This window comes from Symphalangus syndactylus, chromosome 5 (assembly GCF_028878055.3).
Source record: "Symphalangus syndactylus isolate Jambi chromosome 5, NHGRI_mSymSyn1-v2.1_pri, whole genome shotgun sequence".
Classification (NCBI taxonomy): domain Eukaryota; kingdom Metazoa; phylum Chordata; class Mammalia; order Primates; family Hylobatidae; genus Symphalangus; species Symphalangus syndactylus.
This window is the reverse complement of record NC_072427.2, coordinates 71,876,957-71,896,383: the sequence shown is the minus strand read 5'-3', so window position 1 is coordinate 71,896,383 and position 19,427 is coordinate 71,876,957. Positions and strand designations below refer to the sequence as shown.

Here is a 19,427-nt window from a genome sequence, read left to right as displayed (position 1 = left end):
GGAATTCACTTTAGATGAACTCTGTATTCCGCCTTTTTTTTTTCTTTTTTTTTTTTGAGACGGAGTCTCGCGCCATCTCTCAGGCTGGAGTGTAGTGGCTCCATCTTGGCTCACAGCAACCTCCGCCTTCCAGGTTCAAGTGATTCTTCTGCCTCAGCCTCTGGAGTAGCTGGGACTACAGGCCCCCGCTACCACACCTGGCTAATTTTTGTATTTTTAGTAGAGACAGAGCTTCACCATGTTGTCCAGGCTGGTCTTGAACGCCTGGCCTCAGGTGATCCACCGGCCTCAGCCTCCCAAAGTGCTGGGATTACAGGCGTGAGCCACCATGCCCAGCCAAACTCTGTATTCTTAATAAAAGTTCTGAATGACCTCATCTGCTGCTGAGTGTGTATGGGGCATAGAGAAAGGTAGCAAAGGGGCACAATGAGGAAAGAATTTATTCACAGAAGAAAAATTTTAATTTTTTCATCATGTTTTCCTTAGAGTTTTCTTTTCTTTTTTTTTTTTTTTGAGACAGAGTCTCGCTCCTGCCTCAGCCTCTCCGAGTAGCTGGGACTACAGGCGCCCGCCAACACGCCCGGCTAATTTTTTGTATTTTTAGTAGAGACGGGGTTTCACCATGGTCTCGATCTCCTGACCTCGTGATCCGCCCGCCTCGGCCTCCCAAAGTGCTGGGATTACAAGCGTGAGCCACCGCGCCCGGCCTTCCTTAGAGTTTTCTAAGTGTTGCCATTTATCTCATTTGTCATATTCTTCAAACCTTGGAGCCTATGTGAAGTCCTAGCAAAAGCTGAAAGCAGGCAGTGGGGTTACCTAGGGTTGGGGCCTGGTTGAACAGTTACAAGAAGAATCAGGATGTGAAAAAGTCTAGGGTGACACTACACACATTAATGAGATGGTCGAGTGTGGTTAAAGATGGCTTAGGGATTGTGAAGAAAGTGACAAGCAGAGAGACCAGAAACCCTAACAGTAGTGACAGCCAGGGCCAGCATGAACGAGGGAGTGGGAGTGAAGAAACCCTGCCATTTAAAGTCAAGGAGTGGAATGCAGGGTTAAGGTCTGAGAAGAGGGTGGTGAGTACAGAGAAGAGTTGAGCAGCTTCAGTTCTTGATCATAATCCCTCCAAAGATCAAGGTCAGCAAGAGTGAGAGGGTGGAAGAATAGGAAAAATGGTAAAGGAAAGAGGTTCAGGTAAAAGGGGCACATTTCAAGCTTTGGGTATTAGAAGAAGTCTCAGTGATGAAGAGGTCGATGGTATAACCATGCTGGGGAGGAGACATGAAGGCCCTGGGTTTATGGAGGCACAGGAATCAGGAAAGGGAAGAGTGTGTGCTGGGCACATTGAAAGCTGAGTGGCATATAATGGACAGGGAGTACAATGAGAGAAAGGAAGGCTGGAAATACGCTGGAGATGAGTGGGTCTTCAGGGCACAGTCACATTTTACTCTAAGATGAGGATGTAGAACTTGTCATCCTCAGAGTTCTAATCGGAGTGCTGGCATGACAACATGATGCAATGGCTCTCTGAAAGCTTTTCCTTGACTTATTGGGCTGGCACTATGGATTCTGTGGAGCTTCAGTTAGAAAGTAGGAAAGGTTTGAACTGCAGTCCTGATATGATAAAAGTGAAATGAAAGTTGGTACAGCTGGTGTATTTCAAAAACAACTGTATTTCAAAAATAATTGCTTGAAATTATTTTTCAGGATGTGAAAAAGTCTAGGGTGATACCACACACATTAATGAGGTGGCCAAGTGTGGTTAAAGATGGCCTAGGGGTTGTGAAGAAAGAGAGAAGCAGAGAGATCAGAAACTTAACAGTAGTGACAACCAGGGCCAGCATGGGATATATTTGAATGTATTTCAAAAATAATTGCTACTAAAAATTATTACATTTCTTATTGTCCCTTAATTTTCTTAAAATTTAATTTTCTAAAGAATCAGAGTAAAACACATTCAATATGTGCTATTATCAAAATAATATTGCATATATTTTAATGAGTATTGTTTGTGAAGTTTATTCTAACAATATAATATCACTGAAGGTAGTATTAAGGAAGGGGAGGTATGGCATATATGAGAAGTTGTTTTTATCTTTAGTTTCAGTAGTACACATCAACAAATATTTTACCCAAGACCAAATCTAAATATTCTAATATTCTGATCCTTTCGAGACTTATGCTCATCCACACAAAGTTCATGCTAATCTTGCTTACTTTCAGAAACTGTAATTTTTCACACTTCTGTCTCCAAGCAAAATCAGCAGTAATTAATGTAAATTGAGGATTGCATTGTGGAGAGCTATTTCTTACCAGTCTCTCACACTGTAACTGTGCTGCACAGAATCTTAATGGATTCGCTTCAAGGTTCTGTGAAAGGGTCATGGGAGAAGCTTAATGTGTTTGTGTCATATCAGGATCAGTGTGGTCTGTTGCTACAAAAAGGCCCAAAGCTGGCCGGGCTTATAGTTTCAAGGCTCCAAATAAAATTTATTCTCAATGATCTCAGATGTTCCTGTGGGAATGGCATGTTCTGGTAGGACCATGTCTTTAGAGTTTTTGGGCTGGACAAAGCCACACATTTCTGTTGTAGCCCAGATCATTAATAAAGAATTCTTGGCAGTATCCCAGCTCTGAGGTAGGCACGGGGAGTAGAGGCAGTAGAATGTGGTGCTTGTGTTTATGATTTGATGCTGGGCTTTGGCAACTTGCTCATCTCTCAATCTTACTTACTTTATATTCTTATTGTCTTAGTCTGTTTCAGCTGCTATAACAAGGCACCACAAACAGAGTAGCTTGTAAAGAAGAGAAGTTTATATCTTACAGTTCTGGAAGCTGGGAAGTCCAAGATCAAGGCAGGTCAGTGTCTGGTGAGGGCTTGCCTTCTGGCTTATAGATAGTGTCTTCTTGCTGTGACCTCATGTGGTGGAAGGGATAAGGCCTCTTTTATAAGGACACTAACCCTATTCATGAGGGCTCTGCCCTTGTGACCTAATCACCTCCCACAGGCCCCACTCCTAATATCATCATCTTGGCAGTTAGAATATGTATTCTGGGGGAAGACACAAAAATCACACCATGGCACTTATATTAATTCTTAGTTTCTTTTTTTTTTTTTTTGAGATGGAGTCTCGCTCTGTTGCCCAGGCTGGAGTGCAGTGGCGTGATCTCGGCTCACTGCAAGCTCCACCTCCCGGGTTCATGCCATTCTCCTGCCTCAGCCTCCCGAGTAGCTGAGACTACAGGTGCCTGCCACCACACCCAGCTAATTTTTTGATTTTTTTTTTTAATAGAGATGGGGTTTCACCGTGTTAGCCAGGATGAGTCTCGATCTCCTGACCTCGTGATCTGCCCGCCTTGGCCTCCTAAAGTGCTGGGATTACAGGCATGAGCCCCCACGCCCAGCCTAGTTTCTTATATTCATAATATAAGAATACTGGTAGTACTTACTATACAAGAATGCTCTAGTCTAGTCTAATCTCATCATATCTAAGGAGCAAACCTGGGTTTTGGAATAAATTTTACATTCCAGGATTAAAGGATTTTTTAAAAGGCAAAATCGTGACTGTCATGAAAATATAAACTAAACATATATTAAAAATTTCATTTAACCCATTAATGAGAGAAACAGTACAATATTGTAATTATGAAAAAGGAGAATTCAGAGGAATGCTGAGATGAATTTCCAAATAGAAATAAAACTAGTCAATATTTACAGGGCAATAATCAATTGCATTCTTCTGAAAACAATTTACATTGCTGTAGAAAAGAATCATTTGTATTACATCAATTCTCTACAAGTGTTTCACAACTTTTCCGATATAAGTTATATAAAGGAGAATGGTTTTTAAAGATACAAATTTAGACTGGGCTTGGTGGCTCACGCTTGTAATCCCAGCACTTTGGGAGGCCGAGGCAGGTGGATCACCTGAGGTCAGGAGTTCAAGACCAGGCTGGCCAACATGGCGAAACCCTGTCTCTACTAAAAATACAGAATTTAGCTGGGCATGGTGGCTAGTGTCTGTAATCCCAGCTACTAGGGGGGCTGAGGCAGGAGGATCACTTGAACCTGGGAGGCGGAGGTTGCAGTGACCTGAGATCATGCCACTGCACTCCAGCCTGGGCAACACAGCAAGACTCCATCTCAAAAAAAAAAAGAGATACAAATTTTAAACAGCTGCCTATGGAGAAATAAACAGAATTTATTTATTGTTATTATTAAATAAATAATACCATTAATTAAGTGAAAATCATGTTGAAAATGTCTCTCTTTCTGCCTTTGGCTCATTGCTGTACTTTTAACAGCAGATATATCTTAAGGAAAAGTACTAAATCTCAGAGTCATCTAAATGTGATGATCTCTGCTGTTTTCTAGGTCACCTCTCTCTGTTACTGAGGGATGCTGGCTTAGGAAATGTGCACTAACTTTATTGTCTCCATAAGAAAGATACACAGTAATGCATCGATTAATGATAAGTACCAAGAAATGCAGCTTAGGCAATTTCATTTTTGTGCAAACATCATAGAGTGTACTTACACGAACCTAGATGGTATAGGCTACTCCACACCTAGGATATATGGTAGAACCTATCACTCCTAGGCTACAAACTTGTACAGCATGTTACTGTACTCAATACTATAGGCAATTGTAACACACTGGTAAATATTTCTGAATCTAAACATACCTAAGCATAGAAAAGTTACAGTAAAAATTCAGTATAAAAAATAAAATATGATATGCCTATATAGGGCACTTACCATGAATGGAGCTTGCAGGACTGGCAGTTGCTCTGGTGAGTGAGTGAGTGAGTGAGTGGTGAATGAATGTGAAGGCCTAGAATGCTGTTGTACACTACTGTAGACTTTATAAACACTGTACACTTTGGCTACACTAAATTTATATAAAAAAATTCCTTCTTCAATAATAAATTAACGTTAGTTTACTGTAACTTTTTGACTTTGTAAACTTGGAATTTTTTTTTTTTTTGAGATGGAGTCTTGCTGTCACCCAGGCTGGAGTGCAGTGGCGCAATCTCGGCTCACTGCAAGCTTCGCCTCCTGAGTTCACGCCATTCTCCTGCCTCAGCCTCCTGAGTAGCTGGGACTACAGGCGCCCGCCACCTCGCCCGGCTGATTTTTCGTATTTTTAGTAGAGATGGGATTTCACCATGTTAGCCAGGATGGTCTCGATCTCCTGACCTCGTGATCAGCCTGCCTCAGCCTCCCAAAGTGCTGGGATTACAGGCGTGAGCCACCGCGCCCAGCCAAACTTGGAATTTTTAAAACTTTTTGACTCTAGCAATGGAACTTAGCTTAAAACACAAGCACACTGTATAGCTATACAAAAATATTTTTCTTTCTTTATATCCCTATTCTAAAAGTTTTTTCTATTTTTAAAATTTTGTATGACTCTTTCAACTTTTTTATAAAAACGAAGACAAAAATACACATTAGCCTAGGCTGACACAGAATCAGGATCATCAATGTCATCATTGGCTTCCACCTCCATACTTTATCCCACTGGAAGGTTTAGGGGCAATAACACACATGGAGCTGTCATCTTCTATGACAAAAATGCCTTCTGAAATACCTCCTGCAGGACCTGCCTGAAGCTGTTTTACATTTTTTTTTATAAGTAGATGGTGTGCACTAAAATATTGATAACAATTATAAAATGGTAAATACATAACTATGTAACAGACATTTATTATCAAGTCTTATGTACTATACATAATTGTATGTGCTAGACATCTATATGACTGGCAATGCAGTAGGTTTGTTTACACCAGCATCACCACAAACACGTGAGTAATACCTTGCACTATGCCCACACTAGGATAGCTATGATATCACTAGGCAATAGTAATTTTTCAGCTCCATTATAATCCTATGGGACCACTGCTGTATATGTGGTCTGTTGTTGATGGAGAGGTTGTTATTGGGGCATGACTGTAGTTAGGAAGATGCTTTTTCCCAAAGAGACAAAAAGACATCATCATATAAATATAGATTTCTGCATTTGAGAGTTACTTGAGCAGCTTAGAGACAAGAAACTAAGATTCAAAGACCCGAGTCTTCTACAGCCAAGGCCAAAGTCATTTGATGTTGTCAAATCTCAGTGTTTTATTTAAATGGGAATGGTCACAATAATACTAACCTCAAAACGTTAGAAAGATGAATTAAATAATTTATATGGAAGAACTCTATAAACTGAAAAGTTTTATTCACATGGTAGCTGTCATTACTATTTTAATCTACTAGATTGAGTTACACAGTCTGTACCACAGAGATACAGGCACTCTGCATGTGGAGGAGCAGATGGTAAAGTGGGGCAGTAACCCCACCTCTGAAAGTAATTTGCCGTGCGACCCTGGACAAGTCATTGAACCTTTAAGGCTTTCATTGCTTCTTTGTCCCTTTTTATTTAGCAGACTAATTGTGAGTTTATACTGAAGTAGTAACTGCCACTCAGAAATCTACAAGGTACTCTACAAGTGTAAAACATTGTCATTAGTGTCAACAATGTGTTGCATTTGATTTTACCAAAATGGAACTAGAATTTTTTAAATTTATTGGTTATGTACAAATATAAAAATATTTTTCTTTATTCAATTCATACATACTAATTAAAAATAATATGTGACTTAAAAGGAAAGTTCCCAGTATCATTCTCTTGCTCAGGATTTGGCTAATGAAATATGACAGAATCTCTGCTGTCATTTTCATTTGGAGTCAAAATTGTCATAATGTTAAAACCACAGCTGAAGGAAATCTCTCATTAAAGTGAAATGGCATTTGTAGCTAGGTCATTAAGGGTGGTTTCTTTAGAAAGGATTGTCTAAAAAAAAAAAAATAGACATTCACATGAGACCTGAAATAGGATTTCAATGATGCTACATGGCCCAGGAAGCCAAAAAGGCATTTAAAGGAATTTTTCCGGCTTTTTGTGTTCTGATCCCAAAGTAGTACATATGAGATATAGCAATGATTTTAAAAAATAAATGTGCCCATAAAAACTTAAAAATAGTGGAGTAAAATAATAAGCATCATATGTTTCTAAAAACTAATATATCAATAACTAGTACTCATATTCCCTAATTCCTTGATTACTTATTTTATTTATTTATTTATTTTTTTTGAGACAGAGTCTTGCTCTGTTGCCCAGGCTGGAGTGCAGTGGCGTGATCTGGGCTCATTGCAAGCTCCGCCTCCCAGGTTCATGCCATTCTCCTGCCTCAGCCTCCCAAGTAGCTGGGACTACAGGGGCCGCCACCATGCCCAGCTAATTTTTTGTATTTTTAGTAGAGACGGGGTTTCACCATGTTAGCCAGGATGGTCTCGATCTCCTGACCTTGTGATCCGCCCGCCTTGGCCTCCCAAAGTGCTGGGATTACAGGCGTGAGCCACTGCGCCCAACCTCCTTGATTACTTTTTATTTTCTTAGGGAATTTCCTGGTGCAAAAATGGTACAGCTTTCAAAGCATTCACTCCTTGATTCAATTTCACCATTTTTAGTTTATACCAAATTATAGCAATAGATTATATGATTTTCAAACTTATTTAGCTTGTACTGTTATTAGGAATTCTAGAGTAATTATTGAGATGTGACATAAACACTTATACATAAAAAGGCAAACCCAGCTTTATCACCATATTCAAAATAGTTTATTAAATTTTGAGTTAAAAAACCTTTAGCTTATTTTTGAAGACAAGTTTAATGGCAATTCTAGTTTTTCATCCTTGCTGATAAAATGGGGTGTTGCACTAGCATGATGTGGGATAACCAAACTTCTGACGAGTCATCTGCAACAACATGGATGGAACTGGAGGTCATTATGTTAAGTGAAATAATCATGGCACAGAAAGACAAACTTTGCATGTTCTCACTTGTTTGTGGAAGCTCAAAATTAAAACATTTGAACTCATGGAGATAGCGAGTAGAAAGATGGTTACCAGAGGCTGACAAGGGTAGTGGGTAGGGTAGGGGGAAAGTGGGATGGTTAATGGGTACAAAAAAATAGAAAGAATGAATAAGACCTTAGTATTTGTTAGCACAACAGGGTGACTATTGTCAATAATAATTTAATTGTACATTTTAAAATAACTAAAATAATATAATTGAATTGTTTATAACACAAAGGATAAATGCCTGAGAGGATGGATACCCCACTTACCATGATGTAATTATTATGCATTATATGCCTATATCAAAGTATCTCATATACTCCATATGTACCTACTATGTACCTATATAAATGAAAAATAAAAAATCAAAAAAAGAAACATTGTAGGTACTTTAAGATGTAGAGAAATGAACACCCACACATATATTTATCTTGTCCTTTTGAAACTTCTAAACATGGAAACCATTTCAGTATGAGTGTTAATACCCTGACAAGTAGAAATAAACATACCATTATTTTCCCTTATTCCAATCATGTAAACCTTTGTTTTGCCATTTATATTGACTTCCACATGACTGTTAAGTTCAGAAGTTCAACCTTTATTTCCACCCCTACTCACCCACTACCACTTCCATCATGGCCATTGCCACCATTACCAACACGCCTAACAGAAATACCGAGATACAACACACAGAACTCCACTTGTCCCAGTCTTCAATAATCCTGCATGTGTTACCAATTCTTAAGTGAGTAGTGAGTGAAAGAGCAAAACCCGTTGATTGTCTAGGAGTTATTCATAAGAGCAAAAGTTACCACTACTAATTGCAGTTGAATCTCACACCCTCTCTCCCTTTTTAGTACAAATTGTAGTCAGAAATTGCAGTAATGCTATTTTGGTTATAACACTTCAAAGCATTGCCCCCCTCATGTTTTTTCTAGACCAATGTTTTCCCAAAAGTATATTCATGGAATGCTTTATCCTGGGAAAGCTTTACCAGGAAAATTTTCTTGGAAAATTCTTTTGTTTTTGTTTTTAGAGACAGGGTCTTGTTCTGTCACCCAGGCTGGAGTGCAGTGGTGGAATCATACCTCTCTGCAGGCTTGAACTTCTGGAGTCAAGTAATCATCCTACTTCAGCCTCCCAAGAAGCTAGGACTACAGGTGCACACCATCACACCTAGCTAATTTTTAAAGTTTTTTTTTGTAGCATCAGAGTCTCGCTATATTGCCCAGGCTGGTCTTAAACTCCTGGCCTCAGGTGATCCTCCTGCCTCAGACTCCCAAGAAAATTCTGAATATTCCTTTACTGAAAAGTCATGAGTTAATATCTATTAATGACTCTTGTAACAAAGGAACCTATTTTGTGTAACTCAGCATTTCCTAAGTTTATTTGACCACTGGACTCCTCACTGACCTCACTTAATGGGCAGCTATGAACATCCCTCAGACCTTGTATTTCCAGGAAAGACACTCTGGTAAATGCTTCTCTTGACTGATAAAAGACAGAATCCATTTAGATGAATGACACATCCTCCCTAAACTTGAAAGTCCTAATAGTCAGCTCCAGGAAGAGGTGCCACAACTAAATGAGTGTCGAGAAGGAAAGGGTTTATTAGAATCACAAGACTGCTTGATCAACGTTAAACATTCCACTTACTGAAGAAGAGTAGACTTTTCTTGTCAAGATCTCGTCAATCTTGGCAAGAGCTGTGTTATGCTGTGGATGGAGCTGGAGAGCCCTTTGACTGCATTTTTTGTCCCTGCTGTGTCTCTTGTCAGTGTTTCAAGGTTGTTCGGGGCACTCACATGGTGCAATATGACTTAAAAAATAAGAAATTTATTTTCTAATTAAAATTTTTTTCTGATTTATGTATTTTTATTTTGGTAAGATAGATATAAAATTTACCATTTTAACTAAATTTAACTAAAAACTAGAGATGTTAAGCCACAATTGTCCAAATACCCCTAAGTGTGGCATAGTTTGCTTAACTCTTTTTGCCCCAGGTGTTCCATGACTAAAATAAAAAACTGAATTTGTCCTTTACTTTCACTTTAGAAAGGATATGAATGTGCCAATCTTTATGGTCACCTTTTTTGTTTGTAAAAATAGTTTTTTAAGAGTTATTTTAACGTTTTACTGCTGGAGATAAATTTGGCATTGATCTGATACATATTAGTATAAATATAGCCCTTAAGGTAATGCAAGATTTAGAAATATTTACAGAGCTAGCATGATTAAATAAACTTCAACCTTTTATGGCTTATTGAGATACTTTCAAGTTCTTCTGGTAGAAAATTCTAATGAGGAGCAGAGTTTCTGGCCTGGTGGTATTGCTGACAACCTGCTTATCTAGTGCCTTCTATTTACACATCATGGTGGGAATTCTGTGGTTTCGATATGAGAGATTCACATAAACATCTTTGGATCAGGGCATCAGTAAAGCTGGTGTTACTAAGAAGAAGGCTATACAAAATTCATGCACAAAAAATGAAAAATAAATCATATCTCTAAAATGGTACTTCAACTGGATTCATTTTGTCTTTTTTCCTTCTTCTGCCACGAGGATACACCTTGTCTGATGTAGTTCATAGCATGAAAATCATGACAAAACACCTAAAAATAAAAATATTAAGTGATGCACAATTCCATATAAAAAGGCCAACAGTCCCAAAGTTCAAAACCAAGTTCAAAGGAGGTCTCCATGTGCATACATCAATACAGAAAATTTGGGCTGCTATAGGAAACAAGGGGATCAGCTTACTTCCTACACAATAAAAAGCCAAATTAGCACAGCTACGTTATGTAGCTGTTTCTGCTACATAATGTAGCTGTTTCTGCTACATAATGTAGCTGTTTCTGCTACATTTAGAGTGGACATATTTGGCAATTTAATAGGTTCTCTTCATCTTTGTTGCTCAAGGAACAAAACTGTGGAGCTGACTGAATGTAGAAAAGCCAAGGTAATGTCCAAGTAATAAAAGCAGGATCTGTGCTTGTCTAATCCCTTGATAAGCAAAAGCCATCCTTGCTCCCCATTCTGTCCTATTTAAGAAGATCAATTTAATTTCGGAGCAGAAGAAGTTCCTACCAAAAGGCCAAAGAAGACAAATTGCGTTAGCTTAAAAGGCCCATACACCAGCCTGGGAAGCTGTTTTGAGAAACATACTGTAAGAGGCAGCTGGACAGAGAACACACAGAGCTGCTACTTCTTTGCGGACATCTCTAATTGGCAAAGACAGTTCTAGGACTTTTTCTTTTTCTTTTCTTTTTTCTTCCTAAGATGGAGTCTTGCTCTGTCGCCAGGCTGGAGTACAGTGGTATAATCTCCACTCACGGCAACCTCTGTTTCCTGGGTTCAAGCGATTCTCTTACCTCAGCCTCCAGAGTAGCCGGGACTAGGGGCGTGCGCCTCCACGCCCGGCTAATTTTTGTATATTTAGTTGAGACAGGGTTTCACTATGTGGCCAGGCTGGTCTTGAACTCCTGACCTCGTGATCCGCCCGCATCGGCCTCCCAAAGTGCTGGGATTACAGGTGTGCGCTGCCGTGCCCGGCCTCTAGGGCCTTTTATATCCACCAAGCATATGTCAGCTGTAACTGAGGGGCAGCGCAACCCAAGAGCTGTCCTGAGAAGTGAAAGAATATTGTAACTACCACCACCCCTCCCCACCACACACACAAAATCCTCATGTGCTGAAAACAATACTCCCGTGCTCCTTTCATGCCCATGAAAGATCCTGATTTCTAGGGCTCAAAAAGTACACTGTTACTCCCTGGAAGTGATTACAAAAAGCATCCTCAGCCAGAACCTGCTTGCTTAGGTAAAGCTCTCTGAGCTCTAACAGATTTAAGGGGTGTCCAGTGAATATGGTGATGACAATTCCCATGCTCATTGTTTCCTTGATTTCAAGCAGAAATAGCATCCCTGGGACCTTCTCTTCCTTTTATTACGGAAGAGAAAATTCTAAAACTGGATCTTTTCCTTATTTCTCTGGATTTGGGGACCTTGAAGTAAACATCTGAGGTAAAAGCACTCTGGGAAAAGTGAGACCAAATTTTATATGAGCTCCTCCGTCAGGTTACCCATGTGTTAAGGTGCCTGATTGCTCTCCAAGAAACTGGTCCTCTCCTGCTGGTCCTCAGCCCACCTTCTGGGATTTAATATTCACTCACGATTCCACTGCCAGGTGGACAGTCATGATCACCAGCTACAGAATTGTTTTTCTCTTCTTTTTCTTTTTGATTAGGAACAGAAAATAAGTTTACTCTGAGCTCTCCAAACCAGGCGCAAACATCAAGAAGAAGAAAAAATATATAAGCACTGTGAGCAGAGAAGTCCTTTAATACATATTGTGCTCAGAGTCACAGTACAGACTTTGTTACAACAAATAGCCCTGGACTAGAATAGGCTTGTTGGCGTTTATTGTAATTTACTGATTCTATTACCAAGCACAGTCCTCCATCTGGATAATACGTAGACATTTTTTTGCTCTTGGTAATAGCAAAGGTCTGCAGGTAATATCCTCTCATTCTCCAGGAAAAAATTTCTGCATACTTAACCCAACCACAGGCAAGCACGACATTATTTATGAAACAAAGCTAAATTTTATTAAAAACATTCTTCAAGGGCAAGTAAAGGTTATCACTTTGATGATTTATAAATTTAGTTTTATAAAACATATATTTTTCTCTATCACACACTCATGCAAAGATAAAACCTACTTTGTGTTTTTCTTCTTTAATTAAACACGTGTTTGAATTATACTGGAGCTCAAGGTCTTCAGAAAAGCCAAGTGGGGATTATTTCTACTGGAAAGTTGAATAATTTAAGAGATTTGTTCCCATGTCAATTGTCAGAATAAATGTAAGCATATCTTGAATCTGACTTCTTTAGGTATGTCATACAAAGGTTCTCTTTGTAGTTTTTTGTGAACCCACAGAAAGAAACTTAGAGTTCCACTGATATAAAAAACAAATACTTCACTGAACTGGAAAAGACTGGTGAGTTCTAGTCCACTTTTGAAGACCCAGTGTGAATGCTCTCACCATTTTAAAAAATCATTTTTGCTCATCAGATGAATTAAAAACTTTTACTGTAAAAGCACGTATAGCATATTCAAGCAATAAAAATTTTTTCACTTTAAAAGACAAATATAAGTATAGAGAAAAATAATTCTGCATAAATAAGAAAGAGACAGCTGTCAGAGAAAAAATCTGTAATCTATTGATAATTTTATTCTAATATTGGAAAGCTTAAATGTTTGATAAACATAACATGTATTTAAGCATTTAAGAGGCTCTTAATTTGCATCTAACAACATTTCATTAAGCAGGAGTAAAGTAGGTAGGCAAGAAAATTATTTCCTTTCCTCCAAGCCATTGCATTTGCTTAAGAGAAAAATAAAATGCAGGAATAAAATAAATCCAGGTGATCTAAAATAGTGGTAATGATATCATACATTTGTCTTGCACTTTGCAGCTTATAGAATACTTTCCCAGATATTATATCATTTAATTTTCCACTTTTAAGTTAAAATGATTATTTTACTTACTTTATAGTTTAGTAAACAAAGTCTAGGAGAAACTAAGTAAATTATGAATTATAACAAACAAACAAAATAGTATCTCAGAATCACTGGTGTTTCTATAGTGTTAAGAGGCAGAGGATTTTGGTAAACCTATTTATTTTCCCCAAAAATATGAGCAACAGCCTAGCCGTCAACATAAGTGACTACAGTCCTTTGAGCTATAATCATATAGCTCAGTAGCCATATAGCATATGCTATGTCTAAATATGATGCTACCAACTGTGGAATAATTGTTGTTGTGTTTTTTTCCGTGGACAGTCCATTCAACTATAATATCTTGGCAAATAGTACTCTAAGAGAAGTAAAACATTTCTAAAGAAACTGAACTAGGCCGGGCGCAGTGGCTCACGCCTATAATCCCAGCACTTTGGGAGGCCGAGGTGGGCAGATCACTTGAGGTCAGGAGTTCGAAACCAGCCTGGCCAACATGGCAAAACCCTGTCTCTACTAAAAATACAGAAATTAGCTGGGCGTGGTGGCACGTGCCTGTGATCCCAGCTACTCGGAAGGCTGAGGCAGGAGAATTGCTTGAACTTGGGAGGTGGAAGTTGCAGTGAGTCGAGATTGTGCCACTGCACTCCAGCCTGGGCAGCAGAGCAAGACTCTGTCTCAAACAAACAAACAAACAAACAAACTGAACTAATTAGATTTATTATTTAACTGGAAAAGTTTGCTGCCTATCACAAAAAGTGAAAATTATGTCTGTGAAAACTGTTACATAATAGAAAGCCTATTTAGAATCAATAACACTCAGTAAATAAACTTGGCTTACCACGTGTTAATATAAAAATTATGTAGTAGTGCTTTTGGCTCTACTATTTTAAAGCTCTATCTTTGACCAAAGAACTATAGGCTTGAATCTCAAAAAAAGTATCATATACAAGACCATAAAGCAATAGCAATTGATGGAAGTTATGCAACTAAAATTTAGATTTATTTTTTATTTCAAGCATTTCCTTCAGAGTTTGCACAATCTGTTCAAAAGTCGTGGATGCCATCAGTTTGTCATTGTTCAAGTGATTTGTAAGAAATTCCAGTGTTTAGGTAAAATTGCATCATGTACTCTAGTTTGCAATTCCCTTTGAGTGTGCACACCCTGATTTGCTTGTCTGATTTTCATTCTCAATTTTTATTTGTTGGAGGTTATCTATACTTGAGGTCAGATATTTATTTTCTATTTTTCGTTGAGAAAAAAATGAAAGAGAAAAACATGACTGTTTAAAAAAATCATTCATAAAACCTCAATTTTTCATGACTAAAATATAGCCCAGGTAAACTCAATTTCAGGATGCAGTACCATATTTTCACCATGTTAGCCTTTCCCCTGCTCCTCCCTTATCCCCAGGAAGTAATGATCAATCAACCTAAGCTGAACTCCCCTCCTGTTCAGCTCTGGATCACATAGGTGATCCCAAAAACCTCCTTCCTATTAATTTGCCAACAAGTTTTAAAATAAAACCAAAGCTGAAGAGGCAGGAAATGAATCCTCTAAATAGTTGACTCTTCTCAGAGTTGAGAATCAACCCTGTAAGTACCAGAAGGTAGGAAATTTATCGAATGAAATTTTTTTAAAAGACAGTCTCATACTTCTCTGCCTTGTAAACGGAATATTGTGGATGTAACTTACGCTATTCTTGTTTTGAGGGTAGGATGGATGGAAAGCTGCTTTGAAGAAGTGGAAACAGAATGGGATTGGAGCCCATTATGACTATGACACTTTCCAGCTGCGTGGCTTGGATTTATGTCTGTGCCCAAGTTTATTTCTCTGTAAAAGTGGACCCAGTAGCACATCTCGCTAGGCTGCCAGTGAACCACTGAGATGATTTTTGTACAAGTACCCATGGCCACACCCACTACATTCTGACTAACAAATATGGTTATCTCTTCTCTGAGCCCATTCCTTAAAATAACTAGTGTGTTTTAGGATTCTTGGATCTTACTTGTAGAGACAAAGAGGAGCTTGTGGAGCTGTAGGACCTCTTGAGTAGTGACTCAGTTGTCACCCCAGGCCTAATGAACCCATGTCTTCCCATCTCCCATGGCTTTCTCAATTTCCAAAAAAATAATTTCTTCATTGCTGTCAACAGCCTTCAACTTACTCCCATCAGTCAAAACATCATCTATTATTACTTCTTCATAACTAACAGTGAACACTCAAGGCATCTTGCATTCATCTGTTTCTTCCACGACATGTGTTCCTGGATGACAAGTGTTCTTGGGTTCCTGAGTAAAAGAGATTGATAATAAAATTTGTTACTCAGACAGCTCACATGCTAAAAAGCAGCATTAGTAGTGTGCGTGTACATGCAGTTTTAATTTACTCAGCAAATATTTATTGTAGGCCTACCATGTGCTTCATACTGTCCTATGTGCTGGGGACATAAAGATATCAGCTCTTGTGGAGACTACCTTCTAGAAGAGTGAGACACACAGTTTACACAACACTAAGTATATTAGAGGATGATGAAAGTTGTGTAGAATATAGATCAGCGCAAAGGGACAGAAAGTGCTGGGGCAGCAGGACTGTTGCGATTTCATGTGGGGTGGTCAGAGAAGGCCTCAGGGAGAAGGTGACAGATGTCTTGGAGGAGGTGTGGAGGTAAGGCATGCAGATACTAGGGGAGAAGCACCCTGGGCAGTGGGAACAGCGAGTGTAGAAGCCCAGATGCAGGTTCGTGCCTGTGGTGTGTGTCCCAGGGGCCTCAAGTCGCCCAGTGTGGCTGGAGCTCAGGAACCACAGAGGGAGCAGCAGGAAATGGGGACAGAGAGGGAATGGCCATGGCAAGGCAGACAGTCAGGGCTTCCACTCCGGATGAGGTGGAGCCGGTGCAGGGCTCTATGAATGGAAGAGTAATTTGAACCAGGGATCCATGAATGCCCCAGGGTGCCCTGGTGGTGGAGGCAGGAAGAGCAGCAGAAGTTGCGCCTGTGGCAGGGCGCGGAAAATGGCAGCTCCTGGGGAGAAGGTGGAGTGAAGCAGTGAAGGCAGCGGTCAGACTCTGAGTGCAGTAACGGCTGACGCAGTGCTCAGCTGCCGGCCAGGGCACCGTGCTAAGCACTTCACAGGAATTCTCACAAGAACTCTGTGAGGTAGCTACCACTACCGATTCGATTTAAATGGAGAATGTAAACAATATCCTGTCAAAATTGCCTCATTGACTCAGAATAGATCGCCGGTTAAGCTAGTTTTTGGTGTGCAAGAATGGTATGAAGGAAAAAAGTCTTCGAATAAAAATTATAGTGCTTTGATTTTAAAGAATACCTACACGTGACCCCCATGAGACTAAAAAGATTCTAGTTTATATTTTATGTAAAACACTGCTTCTTGGATTTGGTGAACAAAACTGCCAGACTTAACACAACATGTATAGTGAGAATGTAATTTCATCAACAGAAGACACAAAAATAATGCCAAAATTTCACGTGAGATATCATAAAGGATGTCCAGAGCTCTAAATGTGAGGTCCAATACAGTGATAACACCACTCCAGCTGAGGAACCATCACCATGTGTCACACCCGGGCAACAAGTGGTGTTGGAATTTTAATTCCTTCCAGAAACACATGGCAGCTGGCGTCTAAGGCCATCTGTAGTTATGAAAGTTATTTTAAAAGTTTGTCCAAAATAAGCTGCATAAATAAGTGTGTTTTTTCCTGATTCAACGGTTTGTAGTTTTTACAATGTTCAAACTGCACGTTTTGTTGAGCATTCATAGGAAATTTGATACAATAATTGTATTGAAGGAACTTAGGATATCATTAAAAAGTAGATTAATTTGCAGCTGCGGTGAGCTTCTGTCATGTATCATTATAGATCTAATATATGATATTTCATTAATGTTCACCCATTTATTTCTTTCTAAAATAAATATTTTTTTCTTATTGAAAAAATATATATCCAAGTCTTATAGAATTTTCTTGATAAATCCTGGTTGTCCACACAAGAAGGATGATTAAGTACTGTACCAACAAGCATTATTATCATAAGAAGTCTCTACTTTATGAATTAAATAAGTTTCAACAAAACAATGTCAGCCCCTTCCTTTACCATGTTTTAGCAAATTAAAGAGTGGGATAGGGTTTCATTTATACAGAATCATGAAACGTATACTCCTTACATTTTAGTTATACCAACAGAAAACAACAAGATCAGGAACTTCAATCCTGTTTCAGCAGTTTTCTTTTCCTTCATATTTTCTGTTTAAAACATCAGTAACAGACATATTAGGAACATATAAGGCCATTCTAAAGGTCTCACGAATGCTTAGGCACACTTGAGTCTTCCAAGGAGCAGTGTAATACATCTTCCATTTGATTGCAATATTGGGGGAGAAAATCAACTTTAGTTGATTTACTGTATATTTCGTGCTGAAACCGTATGTGTGAAGAGGAAAATAGCTGTCTGGGTGACTGAGGATCTCAGCCCTTTTATCAGGATTAAATCCTGCACGTGGCTGATATCCAAACACCTGAGGCACATCAGTGAATCTTGGAGTACTGGGTACAGCAGGGGTTATGAGATGAAGTGGTAGGAAGGACATCTAGGTGAACGAATGTTCAGTGGAACATAGGGTCATATTCTGGTGATACTGGAAAGACCAGCCTGACACATTGGGCAGCCTTATTCTGTATTCCCAGATGCGGGATTCTTGATGCCCAGCAGAAAATAACCAAAAATTGTCATCTAATGAGTCTGAATAGTAGAAGCCATAGTTTTTACTAATTTACCTAGAGTTGATGTATTTTCTCTTTTAAATAATGTCCTATTAAAAAGTCATCAGATTACTAGAGAGTCTCCAATCCTTCTGTGAAATTCACTGAGTTATGCCCGCATCCACACTTCAGGACTGCACTGCTCTTTTGTAAGCCTGTGCACCTCTGTTTCCACTGATTGAGTTGTTTAATTGCCAGTAGTCAGTTGTATTTATTCCTGTTTATTTCAATTGTATTTTAAAAATCATAATTGTGCTGGGCGCGGTGGCTCACGCTTGTAATCCCAGCACTTTGGGAGGCCGAGGCGGGCGGATCACGAGGTCAGGAGATCGAGACCACGGTGAAACCCCGTCTCTACTAAAAATACAAAAAATTAGCTGGGCGTGGTGGCGGGCGCCTGTAGTCCCAGCTACTCGGAGAGGCTGAGGCAGGAGAATGGCATGAACCCGGGAGGCGGAGCTTGCAGTGAGCCGAGATTGCGCCACTGCACTTCAGCCTGGGTGACAGAGCCAGACTCTGTCTCAAAAAAAAAAAAAAAAAAAAAAAAAAAAAAAAAATATATATATATATATATATATATATATATATTTTACTGCCCATTGACAATGTACCTGGTCATCCAACAGCTCTGATGGAAATGTACAATAAGATTATTATTTTCATCCCTGCAAACACAGCATCCATTCTGTAGCCCATGGATCAAGGAGTCATTTAGACTTTCAAGTCTTATTTAAGAAATAAATTTTGGGCTGGGCGCAGTGGCTCACACCTGTAATCCCAGCACTTTGGGAGGCCGAGGCGGGCGGATCACGAGGTCAGGAGATCGAGACCATCCTGGCTAACACAGTGAAACCCCGTCTCTACTAAAAATACAAAAAATTAGCCAGGCGAGGTGGCGGGCGCCTGTAGTCCCAGCTACTCGGGAGGCTGAGGGAGGAGAATGGCGTGAACCCTGGGGGGCGGAGCCTGCAGTGAGCCGAGATTGCGCCACTGCACTCCAGCCTGGGTGACAGCGAGACTCTGTCTCAAAAAAAAAAAAAAAAGAAAGAAATTTTGTAAGGCTATAGCTGCTCTAGATAGTGGTTATTCTGACAGATCTGGAAAAGTAAATTGAAAACCTTCTAGAAAGGATTCACCATTCTAGATACCATTAAGAACATTCATGGTTCATGGGAGGAGGTCCAAATACCAACATGAACAGCAGTTTGGAAGAAGTTGATTCT

The 19,427-nt window shown here is 39.4% G+C and overlaps 1 long non-coding RNA gene across 1 annotated transcript in view; it reads left to right on the top strand.

The window, feature by feature from the left end:
* Positions 1–1,553: 1,553 nt before the first annotated feature.
* LOC134736710 (uncharacterized) overlaps positions 1,554–19,427 on the top strand; it is a 29,401-nt gene continuing 11,527 nt past the window's right edge. The window contains exons 1-2 of the long non-coding RNA XR_010120969.1: positions 1,554–1,652; positions 2,755–2,859. This is a non-coding gene — a long non-coding RNA (uncharacterized lncRNA). The remainder of the gene's footprint in view (positions 1,653–2,754; positions 2,860–19,427) is intronic.